Raw genomic sequence first — 13,249 nt, forward strand, 5'->3', positions numbered from 1 at the left:
ATCTGCCCCAGAATCTGTAAACCCGCTCCCAAAGCTCCAGCCTGAAAGTCAGAAGACCTGCGTTCTAATCCTGGCTCCACCACTTACCTGCAGTATGACCTTGGTGAAGTCACTTCACTTTTCTGGGCCTCAGTCCCCTCATCTGCAAAGTGGGGATTCGATACCTGTCCCCCCTCTTTGTAAGACTGTGAGCCACACGTGGGACCTGAATATCTGGTCACTAGCTCAGGGCTTAGTATAGTGCTGGGCAAACGATAAGCGCCTAACAAATATTATTGTTATTTTTATTATTAATTCGTATCTCCCATCGTCTGTGTCTGCCGGAGCCAGGGCCCGAGGGTTGGCTGCGTCTGCCGGAGCCAGGGCCTGAGGGTCTTGTCCCGACCGGTAGGATGGAGCACGGGACTCCTCTGGATGAAAGAAGCCTCCAGAGGAGCTGCTCTTCGGCGGCGTTCGTAAAAATTAAATCACCGCTGGCAGCAGCTGCCGACGTGATTTTCAGGAGCCCCAGTTTTGAACATTCCTCCGCCCCCTCCCTCTCTCCTGCTCCCCACCTCCCCACCCACCCGTGGAATTTGGCTTTTCTTGAGCGTGTGCCCGGAGGAGACCCAGCTGGCTGGGACAGGGCCCGCCTGGTACCTTGGTTGCTCTCCGTGGGCTTCCCGGAACCACCCGTTGGCCCCTCGCATGTCTCGAGGGAGGCGGAAAGGTGTGCACGTCTATTGTCTGGGCTCTTACGTCTCGGTTTCGTTCTACGCCTCTGTCACTCGTCGGCGGCGGCGTCCGCCCTGGCCTTTATCAAGCGCCTACTGTTGGGTGAGACGGGATAGATGCAGACGCACAACCGAACGGTTCAAGCAGAAGGGTGAGCGGGGGGCGGACCTCAAGGCTAAATGTCTCCTTCCCCCTGGAGATCATCTCCCCCGCTTGGCTGACTTTCCTGAGTGTGTAGGGCTGAGAGTGGCGGGGAGGCCTCCCGGTAGCAGGAAAACGATCCCTTTAGATTCTCTTATTCAAAACCTTCCTGAATTTCAGGATCCTCGGGAGTCTGGGGCCGCGGTGGGGGTTGGGGGGAAAGTTATTTAATAAAAATAATAATTATTATTATAGTATTTGTTAAGCGCTTACTACGTGCCAGGCACTGTTCTGAGCACTGGGGTAGATACAAGGTCATCACGTTGTCCCAGGTGGGGCTCACGGTCTTAATCCCCATTTTACAGATGAGGTAACTGAGGCACAGAGAAGTTAAGTGGCTGCCCAAGGTCACACAGCACACAGGTGGCAAGTATTTAGCCTCCCCTATCTCCTTGCCATTGGCCACTTGGGAGATTGTCCCTTGCCAGCCGGGGGACTGCCAGGAGAAGGGGGCCAGGGCCAGAGCCGGGCCGCCCTTGATCTTGGTCGGGATCCGTCGCCGTTTCCCTCTCCTCCCAGGCGTGCGGTGGACTCGGGAGTGGAAGCTGGGAGGAAAGGTTCTCCCCGCTTGCCCCTCCCTGCTGACCAGAACCTCCAATTAACCGGAGGAAGGGAAACTGAGGGTTGGGGGAAAGGACCCCGCCGGGTCCTCGATGGGTCGAGGAAGCCAGGTTCAGAGGAGTCTGATTCTTCCCGCCTCGCGCCTCGCCGTACAGTCAGAGCTGGAGCGGTGCCCTGCTGGCGTGACTTCAAAACACGTTGAATTCCAGACGTTTTCCCCAGCAGCAAGACAGAAAGTTCGGGCGGGTCAGCAGGGGGTAAATAGGTCACCTATTTGGCAACCCAAACCAGCCCCCAGAATTTTGGAGGACAACCTAGGGCTGGGGAGGGTCACTCACACACACACCTCCCCCGCCTCTCACATCTTGGATCCTGGGAGTAACTCAGGCGAAGACCGCGGGAAGCAGGACGGAATGCCTGGAACTGCAACTCTTCAGGACCGTCCCAGGTTAATCGGAACACGCAGTCACTCGGGAGCATAAAAGTTCCTTCTGGGCCTCAGTTTCCCCTTCCCCGTCTGTTTCTTCATTGGTCTCCTGGCTTTTCCTTTAAAGAACTAGTTCCAGGATCCACTTCTGAGGCTCCCCCCCACAAAAAAGCGTCGGTTGGCTTTTCTCATTATTCCAACAATCTGGGGGTGTTTTGCAAAATATTCAACGCAAACCTATAATTAAGTCACTCTGACAGGATCCAATTAAATCTCCTCCGACTCCCGATGAGCCGCTCTGCCGTGAGAAGTCCCCGTGGATAAAGGCGCTCCAGGAAGTGGGTCCCCGCAGCTCCGAGAAGACCTTCCGGCTGAGCGCGTAGCTGGAAGAGCAACAGGAAAACAGGACCCTTGAGGGTGGCTGGGGGCCCAGGGCTGACACCTTTATCCGTTTGACCGTTTGCAAACCTCTCCCTCTCCCCCCTCCTGCCATTTTGTTCATGCATATAATCCCTGGTGCTGTGCAGGAACAGGAATTTGGGAGTGAATAGGGAGGATTGCAGATCAGAAATCCCCAAGCGGAAATCTAACAGTAACATTGCACCATCAAATGAATTATAATAGGCGCTCTTCGGGCCCGCTAGCCTCGTTGTCGCGCTGGCCGAGCACATCGTGTTTTTCCAGTGCTTCCAGTGTGATCAATCAACTAATCAGTGGTATTTATCGAGCGCTAACTGTGGGCAGAGCACTGTCCTAAGCGCTTGGGAGAGTACAATATAGTCATAGAGAGTTGGTAGATACGTTACCTGCCCAAAAGGAGCTGAGGGTATAGAGTTATGGCTCCCTCGTTCACTTGTGAGGGTGATTTCCCACTGTTTGACTCCTGGGTGCAGCAGCCTGGGGGTGAAGTGGGGTTTTGGCCTCTCGGATCTCCTGAGCATAAACCACTATAAGACAGCTTCGTGGAGGTCTTTTTTTTTTATGGTATTTGTCGAGTGCCTACTATGTGCCGGGCACTGTACCGAGCACTAGCGTAGATACAAGCCGATCAGGTTGACACAGTCCCTGGCCCATATGGGGCTCACAATCTAAATCTCCATTTTACAGATGAGGTAACTGAGGAATAGAGAAGTTAAGTGACTTGCCCAAGGCCACATAGCAGGCAGGTGGAGCTGGGATTTAAACCCAGGTCCTTTGGACGCTCAGGCCTGTCTCTATCCACCAGGCCACATGGCTTCTCTCGTTTTGGGAAATAAGTCCAAGGGCCAGAAAGGGTCAGAGAAGAAGATCTGCCAGGCCCTTCAGACTCCCTCCTGCCCCAGTGTGTTGCTGAATATTCATTCATTCATTTGTTCATTCAATCGTACTTAGTGAGCGCTTACTGTGTGCAAAGCACTGTACTAAACACTTGGGTGAGTACAACAGACACATTTCCTGTCCACAACCAGCTCACAGTCTAGAGGAGGAGACAGAAACGAATGTACATGAATAAATAGTGAACACAGTGATGAAGGGACAGTGAGAAGCGTTTAGCACAGTGCTCTGCACGCAGTAAGCGCTCAATAAGTATGACTGAATGGATAGAGACCAGCCTCTCTTTCTATCGCTCTCTCGTCCTCTTCCTCTCTTTCTCTCCCTCCCTCTCTCGCTCCTCCTGTTTCACTCACTGCACTCAGAATATCTCTAAGGTTTCGGACAGGGAAAAATGAGCTTTCTCTTCCCATCCTAGTTGCTGTGAAATGACTGGCGCCGTTAAACTAAGAGTTAATTATTGATTGGATTAATGACAGTAGACAAAAACGTGCCTGTTATAAAGCAACCGGCATTTTCTTCTTTTTTCTTTTTTAACCCCCCTCTCCAGCCCTCCTTCGCTTGTTGTTTTTGACTCCATTTCCACTTCACGCTAAGGGGGGTTGCTAACAACATCACATTTCACGTTCTAACGCGCCACAACCGTCGCGCGGTCTCATTATCCGTGAAGTACGGGCCTGCTAATTCCACCGCCGAGGCGGGTTTTTTCCTCCTTTGTTTCATTAAGATGCTTCGGCCATCCCTGAATTGTCACAGCGGGCACTAGCCTGGCCTGTCTGTCTCGATACCAGGTTGATGATTATCTCGAACGCGCTGAGCATGAAGCGCCGTTTTATGGCTGATGAAGGTCTCCAAGTTCATTCTCCAGAGCCTCTCCCCTCCCCCACTCCGGCTGGGAAGGGGTAGGAGCTCCTGAGCACCGACTCGCGGATGGTGGCTTTGGAGGATCAATTTGGTTTCTCCCTGGAATCCCCGGGGCACCGAGACCAGAGGTCAAAGGATTCTTCGTGCCAGATAATAATAATAATGATGTTGGTATTTATTAAGCGCTTACTACGTGCTGAGCACTGTTCTAAACGCTGGGGTAGATACAGGGTAATCAGGTTGTCCCACGTGAGGCTCACAGTTAATCCCCGAGGTAGCTGAGGCATAGAGAAGTGAAGTGACTTGCCCACAGTCACGCAGCTGACAAGTGGCACAGCCGGAATTCGAACCCATGACCTCTGACTCCCAAGCCCGGGCTCTTTCCACTGAGCCATGCTGCTTCTCTGGATCCATTGGAGCATTCCCGGGGAGAAGTGGGGTCTGAACGGGGGTCACAACTTGCATAGGCAGGGAGGCCCTGGAAAAGACGAGGTCAGGGTGAAAGGGGGCTTTGGAGAATGACTTGCACATAGGAAAGGACCTTGTGTGCTTTGAAGGGTCTGTGTGTGGGGCGGGGCATTTATTAAGTTCATACCAAGCGCTTTGCACACTGTAAGCGCTCAATAAGTACAACCAAATGAATGAATGAAAAGGGTCAAACCCTGGGGTGGATAAAAGCCCTTCAGGTCGGATAGGAACCGTGATCCCTATGTGGGACAGAGATTAAGGGGGAGAGGGGAATAGGAATTTCACCCCCAGTTTACAGATGAGGAAATAGAAGCGCAGAGAAGTGAAGTGACTTGTCCAAGGTTCCCATAGCAGGCCAGGGATGGCACTGAGGATGGAATCCAGGTCTCCTGACTCCCAAGCCCGGGCTTTCTGTTTCCCTTTATAGCTCCTGGGTTTTCTGCTCCTCCTTCTAAAGAGAGAGAGAGAGAAAGACCACCAGCAAGACAGAGTAAAGGAAGAAGACATGAAGGTAGAAGGACTAGATGAAGCCAAGGTCATCCAGACTTGGTGCAGAGATAGGAAATTCTGATTCATTTGATCCTCATCACCATCCTCTTCATTTCCATCATTCCCCTCCTCTCCCTCCTCTCCATCACTCAGTTCATGAACATGGTCTAAATTGAGCACCTATATCACCCAGAAACATCCAGAGGAAAAATGCAGGACAGAACGTCCCTCCCCTCACGGAGTTCCAATACAAGGGGGAAGATAAACATAAAAACCGTGAGGCCTTTGAGATGATTGTAAATTCATATTTCAGCCCCTAAACAAATAGAAGCAGCAGGTGTGCCCGCACGCGAGAGTTTATGGCCTCCCGTTTCCTTCACCCTTTGCTCCCACCCGGCCCTGTCCTGGCAGAGGGGAAGCAGGAGGAAGGGAGGTGGAGGTCTCGGAGCCCCCCTGGCATCTCCATCCCCCGTGGCGGCTCAGACCGGACCCTCGACAGCCCCCTCGCCGCTCTCCCTTCCGATGCCAATGGGTGACACCCCCCCAGATCCTGGATCTCTTCCCGCTGAGGCTCATTGTCCAAGAGCAAACTTCACCTCGGTGAAAAAAACATCTTCCCCATTCATAAAGACATGACTCTTCCCGCTGAATCACTGTTGACACGCGCAATCGCTGGATTGGGCCAAGATGGGAGGAAGAGCTCGGGGCGGGCATCGGCTGGACCCAGGTTCCAGGCCAGGGGGGTGCCCAGGGTGGGGGGCTTTGCTCACAGTGAGTCTCTGCCACCGGGCGGAGAAGGCGTCCAGGGCCCAGCGAGTGGGACCAAAACCCATGGGGCGGCTGGATGGGAGAACGGGTGTTTTTCAAGAACATGGGTGGATCAAATATTTGTTTCTCTGGCACGGTGCGGGCGCTTCGCCTCATTGGAGATGACATCATTCCGGGAAGGACTTTCCGTGCCTGAAGGCAGCGTTTCCGTGCAGCATCTTGTCGGCCTGGCTCGCTCCTGGAGCAGTGTTTTCCCGGCAGGCTTTCGATCGGGGAGAGCGGTCCGTACCGGGCAGCCTCGGGGAAATCGGATCCCACGACAGCGAATGAAACCATCCTAAGAACACGGAAAAGGAGACAGAGCCTGGTGGGAGAATGTGGGGGGCTCCCAACTGCCCCCCCATCCCAAAGTCCACCAAGCTCCAGGGAAAGCATCAGCCCCAACCCGACAGGAGCTGATGCACTCTGGACCCCCAAAACTTCACCGTCCGTGGAATCCCCCCGACAGAAAGTCATGGAGTAGGAAACACCAGCAGGCTCTGGAGGGGTTTGGATGGATCCATGGATGTACCGCCCATCTTGGATCACAGGAGGGAAAGTTAGGGTTGGAGAGGGGAGCATCGGGGGTGTGCATGGGCCATTCCCCAAGTGTTTAGTACAGTGCTATTCATTCAGTCGTATTTATTGAGCGCTTACCGTGTGCAGAGCACTGTATTAAGTGCTTGGGAAGTACAATTCAGCAGCAAATAGAGACAATCCCTGCCCACAATGGCCTCACAGTCTTGTACACGGTAAGTGCTCAGTAAACACGACTGAATAATAATAATGACTATGGTATGTGTTAAGCACTTATTATGTGCCAAGCACTGTTCCAAGCGCTGGGGTAGATACAAGTCAATCAGGTTGGACGCAGCCCCTCTCTCACATGGGGCTCCCAGTCTTAATCCCCATTTTACAATGAGATAACTGAGGCACAGAGAAGTGGAGTGACTTGCCCAAGGTCACACAGCGGACATGTGGCAGAGCAGGAATTGGGACTCATGTCCTCTGACTCTATCCACTCAGCCATGCTGAATGAATGAATGAACGAATCCCTAACCATGAGGCCTAACCAGGAGGACAAAAGCCACACCATCATTCCAAGCATTCTGGCTCCCCGTCACGGCAGAGTCCTGGGCTGGAGGGAGTCTGAGTCCAGTCCCACGTCCTCCTCCCGCTGACCTCCCATTCACGCTCCCCCGAGTCCCCACTCCGAGTTAGCCGAGCCTCTCCCTTTCATCGGTTGCCTTGACCTCTCCTGCCCCGGGCTCATTTCTCCACTCTCCCAGCCAACACCCAAGGAGTTCTCTGGTTTTCTCCCGAGGTGTTTGGGGGCTGGAGGTCCCGGGGTACCCAGGGTGGGCGATGGAGGCCGTTACCTCCCCCGGAGCTGTGTTTCACCTTGTTCCTTGAAATCAGGATGACCTAGCGGCTTAGCATTCACGTTCGGGGAGTAAACAACCGCGGCAGCAGGATTTTACACGCTGACATTATGCAAGAAAAATCCCTGAAGAAAAAATTCCCTTGGACCAGCCTCCTCCATGAGCCCAGGGCCCACACCGGTGTTGCCTGTCCTGTGCGGCAGCAACACCTGCTGGAGGCATGGGCTGGTGGACTTTCCCTCCTTCTCCTCCTCCTCCTGTCCCTCCTCCTCCTCCTCCTCTTCCTCCTCCTCCTGTCCCTCCTCCTCCCGTCTTTCCTCCTCCTCCTCCTCCTCCTCCTCCTCCTCCTCTGTGACTTGATGAGGGCCCACTCTCGCCACCCCCGAGCCAAGCAGGCTTTTGGACCTTTTGTTTTCCCACGGATACTTTTGAAAGATGAATTTTCACCGGTTTTCTGGCCCTGTCGCTCTCTAAGCTTGCCTGTCCGCAAGTTGCCCGTGAGCCCCCTGAGGGCTCGGGACTGTATCCAAATCGATTTCGGGGATTCTCCCTTGAACCCAGGATAGGCCTGGGCACACGGTAACCATCAACATCCTCATCGAAGGTATTTACTGAGCGCTTACTATGTGCAGAGCACTGTACTAAGCCCTTGGAAGAGTACAATACCACTGAGTTGGCAGACACGTTCCCTATCCACACGAGTTACCGCTTAGTAAAGGCTAGTAATGATAAGGACGATGAAGGTAATGAAGCTGGATGGAGAGGACGCAGAGCGAACATCTGTGGGTCGACGAGTTTATTTTTATGTTCATTTTTTGCTTTGGCTACCATTTCTATCTATGCCTGTCCTCTTTTTCCTATTGGATGTATGCAGTTTGGAGCTCCCTGTCTCCTCTAGTCAACTGTTAGCTTTTTAAGGTCAACAAATACCAGTTATTCAGGTCAGGGATAGTATGTTTTACCATTTTTGTATGGCCCTAAACACCCAGCACATTGTTCTGTTATAATAGTGGTAGGGTTAGAGTAGTTAGTAGTAGTCGAAACAGCATGATGCAGTGGCTAGCGCATGGACTTGAGAGTCAGAAGGTCATGGCTTCAAATCCCAGCTCCACCACTTGTCTGCCCTGTGACCTCGGGCAAGTCACTTCACTTCTCTGCGCCTCAGTCACCTCAACTGGAAAATGGGGATTGAAACTGTGACCCCCACATGGGACTGTGTCCAACTCGATTTGCCTGTATCCACCCCAGTGCTTAGTACAGTGCCTGGCACATAGGAAGTGCTTAACAAATGCCATTATTGTTATTATTATTGTTAACAGCAGTTCATTCATTCAATCGTATTTACGAAGCGCTTACTGTGTGCAGAGCACTGTACTAGGCGCTTGGGTGGTGCAAATGAGTAACAGATAGAGACAGGCCCTGCCCACTTCGGGCTCACAGTGATAGCAGGAGGAGGAATAATAGTAACAGAGCTACTGGCGACATTTATTGAGCTCTCACTTGAAGTAGTGTGCTTGGGGAGTATAGAATAAAGAAGCCACCCATTTCCTACCTTCAAGGAGCTTGTACTATAATGGGGGAGACAAACATAAAAATATTTACAACTCAAGTGGTTGAAATAAATGATTGATTCCATGTCTATACGTGAGTGGTAAGGAGAGTGTCGGGTAAGTTCCCACGTGCTCGAGTTGGCCGAAGGGATGGTAGGGCTCAGGGAGCTGAGGAAGTAATCTGGGAAAGCTTGGTGGAGGAGGTGAGATATTAGGAGGACTTTGAATGTGGGGTGAGCTGGAGTCTGTCTGATGAGGGGAGGGAGGAAGAGCCCATTAGAGAGCCTTGCACACAGTGGGGGCCCAGGACAGTGCTCTGCACGCAGTAGGTGCTCAACTGATGACTCCTCCCCAGGAGGAGATGGTTCACTGGGGATCCAGGTACTTCCTTCGAGGCCTTGGTGGCGGGGGAAGGGCATCTCAGAGAGCCCCTCCACCCCCGCCTCTCCCTTCCCCCGCCTCAGGACCCGCCTGCCCTGGCGCCCAAGAACCCGACAGCAGGAAGCAGGCCGTGGCAGGGGGCTGCCCCGGCACGTTTTTCCAGCCAGGTTGCAAATAAGCCAGAAATTCCCCGGGAGGCAGGGGCGTGGACCGGGGCCCAGAGGAGCACTGGGAGGTCACCCCGGTGGGTGGACTGGTTGGAGAAGGCTTCTTTGCATGTCTAGCACAGGGCAGCGTGCCCATGGGGGACCAAGCCTGAACACTCTCCGTTTGTCCTGCAGAGCTGGTGGCAGCCAGGCCCGCTTCTCTGGAGGAGGAAGTGCATCTCATCAGCCCCCGAGGGATGCCATCTTGGCTCAGGCCCATGGCCCACCCGGTCCCCCACTCTGTCGCCAACAGCCGCAACAGGACGCTTGAAGGAACTGTGTGTTGGTTGCCCTCCTGGATACCCATCTGTATAGTTAGGGGTGGACCATCCAACATTCCTGACTCTCTGCTCTCCATCCCGGACTCTCCTTCACTGATCCAGCATGGACCAGCCAACGCCCCGCCTCTCTGCTCTCCAACTCTGATTCTCCCCCAGGGACCCAGCTTGGATCAGCCAATACCCCGACTCTTCCTTCTCCATCCCTGACTCTCCTGCAGTGACCCAGCTTGGACCAGCCGACACCCCCCTCTCATCATCACTGGGATTTACTGAGTACTTAGTATGTACAGGGCACTGTACTAAGTACTTGGGAGAATACAACAGAGCTGGCAGGCAAGTCCCTGTCTACAACGAGCTTACAATCTCCATCCCTGACTCTCCCCCGGGGACCCCTCACAGACCATCCGATACCCCGAACTCTCCCCTTTACATCCTTGACCCTCCTCAAGTCACCTAGCTTGGACCCTACAGCTCCCCCGTTGCTTCCCTCTCTACCCCTAATGAGCTTTTGAGTACTCACCTTCCTCTCTTCTCCCCACTCCCAGTGTAGCACTTATGTAATAATAATTGTGGTATTTGTTAAATGCTTACTGTGTGTGTGGCACTGTATTAAGCGCTGGGGTGGATACAAGCAAATGGGCTTGGCTACGTCTTTATACTCTTACCTTCTCTAATCTGTAATTTAGTTTCGTGCCTGTCTGTTTGGAAACTCTTTGAGAGCAGGGATCACGTTTACTGATCCTAATGTGTTCTCCCAGATGCTTAGTACAGTGTTCTTTGACACAATAGACACTCAGTAAATAATAATAATAATAATGTTATTTGTTAAGCGCTTACTATGTACCACAACTGATTAATTGAGTGTCTGATCATCCATAGATCTAGCCAAACCCCTGAGGACCCTGACGAGGTCTCTCCCTTCTGTGTTGCCTGTGCACTCGGATCTATCCCATTTAAGCATTTGATATTCACCCCACCTTCAGCCCCACAGCACTTATAGTAATAATAATAATGGTACTTGTTAAGTGCTTACTATGTGCCAAGCACTGTTTTAAGCACAGAGGTAGATATAAATTAGGTTGGACACAGTCCCTGTCCCACAGAGGGCTCACACTAGACTGTAAGCTCGTTGTGGGCAGGGTATGTGTCTGTAACATTGTTGTATTGTACCCTCCCCAGTATTTAGTACAGTGCTCTGCACACAATAAGCACTCAGATAATTCGATTGACTGACTGAAGGCAGGCCTGAACTGCCCCAGCCTCGCCTCAAGCTTGATCGTTGGCCTACGAGACTGAGCCGTCACTGCGGCTTTGAGGCCCGGGGCTCAGCAACCAGGGTTCACGATGACCTGGGGGTCAGAGGGTGCTTCTGCCCCAGGTGGGTGCCGGTGAGTCCCAGGAAGGGGGGCCTCATGGCACATTTCACCCCCAAAAGGCAGAATTTGCACCATGGTGTCTTTGATCGTTCTCAGGGTCGCACCTGGAGAGTTTCCAGTACTCTACCAAGTCTTGACTATGGGAGGGAGAGTCAAGCAGAGGTCTAACCATTCCTACCTCGGGCAGTGGTTAACGAGTGGAAAGCAATCTGCTACAAGTCAAAACTCACCTGTGCTGGCCAGCGGTGGCACGGGAGAGAGTCGAGGGTGGAGACTCAAGTTTACTATGCGGAAGAAGGCAATGGTAAACCACTTTTGGATTTTTACCAAGAAAACGCTTTGGATCCACTACCAGAAATGATTGCAGATAGAGGTGGGGCATTCTGGGAAAGACGTGTCCATGGTGTCACTATTGGGTCGGAGATGACTTGACGGCATAAGACAAAAAAAGAAATGGCTTTGAACAGTCTGGAAGGAGAATCCCCATAAAACAGCCTTGGATCTTAAACATTTAAGCAGGCAGACCGCATAGGCAGCGGAAGGGTTTTCCCCTTCGTTCCGGATCCCGAACCCATTTTAGCATTTACATTCTTAATGGGCAGGGATGAAAGGCCCGGACTGAGCTGGTCAGCGGGGCCACCGATCCCACCCTTCCAGTGGCCCCGGGGGCTTGGGGCCCAGCTGCCCGGGAATAATGGATCCTCGGGGATGTGTCGACGTTTCTCATGAATTATTAACCGACCCATCTCGGGTTCCCAAATTACTCCTTGTGCCTGTTCCAGAGAGGTTGGGAGAACATCCCCGGGAAAGCTGCAGGCCAGGTACGGCTCAAGGTTCGGGAACGGGGAGCGACAAGGAAGTGTAGGTGAGGAGCACGGGGTCACCTACTCCCGGTTGCTGCTGCTCACACACCTCCTTTATTGGCAGTCAGGGAGGGGAGCGGCCCCCAGATCGGCGTTCGTCTGCACTATGAGTCCCAGAATCCCGTGGGACGTTGGCCGAGGCTGGACTGAACGCTCCCCAGCCTGGGCCCATACAAGCTCATTGTGGTCGGGGAAAGGGTCCACCAACTCTTGTATCAAGCTCTCCCAAGCGCTTAATTCAGTGCTTTATAAGCACTCAATAAATACCATTGATGAATTACAGTGAGTGAACGAACATCCGGGGCATGGGGCAGGATAGGCTGAGCAGTCTAGCAGGGACCGTCCCAATCTTGGAATGGATTGTCAATCCTGGAACGCACTGTCGATCCTTCTAACACGGCCCAGGGTGGCCAAGAGACACCCGGCAGCATGTAAGTAGCATCTCGGAATCTTGGGGACTTCAAGGTCACCTGATTCAGCCACTGCCTCCAGGCAGGTCAATAATAATAGTCACATCTTAAAAGTTACAGAAATCTTTTTTCCCCCCCAAGCACTTTCACTTACTTAACTGACTGTAAATTCCTTAATAATGGTACTCATTGAGGCACTTACTATGTGTCAGGCATTGTTTTAAGCACTGGGGTAGATGTGAGGCAATCAGGTTAAAGAAAGTCTGTGTCCTACATGGGGGGCTCTCAATCCGAGTAGGAGAGAGTATGATTCAATCCCCACTAAATGGATAAGGAAACTGAGGCAAAGAGAAGTTAAGTGACTTGCTCAAGGTCACCCAGCAGGCCAGCGTTAGAGAGGGGATTAAGACCCCGATCCTCTGACTCCCAGGCCTGAGCTCTTTCCCCTAGGCCATGCGATTACCCTGTATCTACTCCAGGGTTTAGAACAATGTTTGGCACATAGTAAGTGCTTAACAAATACCATCATTATTAATCCTTGGGCACAGGGAATGTGTCTACTAATTCTGTTGCACTGTACTCTCTCAAGTGCTTATTACAGTGCTCTGCACATGGTAAGTGCTCAATCAGTGCCACTGATTGACTGATTTTAGTTTTACCGCACCTTTCCGATGAAGAGAGAAGCAGGGATCATCCTTCTCATTGTACAAGATGAAGAACTTAAGTGACTTGGCCAAGGTCAAGGGACCGTGGCAGAGCAGGGCCTTGAATCTGTGGCCCCTGGCCTCCACACTCGTCATTCTTTCCACCAGACCCGGATATCGCTGCCCTCGAAAAAACACTGAACTCCCAGATCTGGGAGGGGTCTTCTGAGGTCATCTGTTCCAGCCCCCTGCCTCCAAGCAGATGAAAGGGGGACAGTTCAGGTGGAGACAAGGGGTCCGGTGAGTGGGAGAGC

Source organism: Ornithorhynchus anatinus, chromosome 1 (assembly GCF_004115215.2).
Source record: "Ornithorhynchus anatinus isolate Pmale09 chromosome 1, mOrnAna1.pri.v4, whole genome shotgun sequence".
Taxonomy (NCBI): Eukaryota; Metazoa; Chordata; class Mammalia; order Monotremata; family Ornithorhynchidae; genus Ornithorhynchus; species Ornithorhynchus anatinus.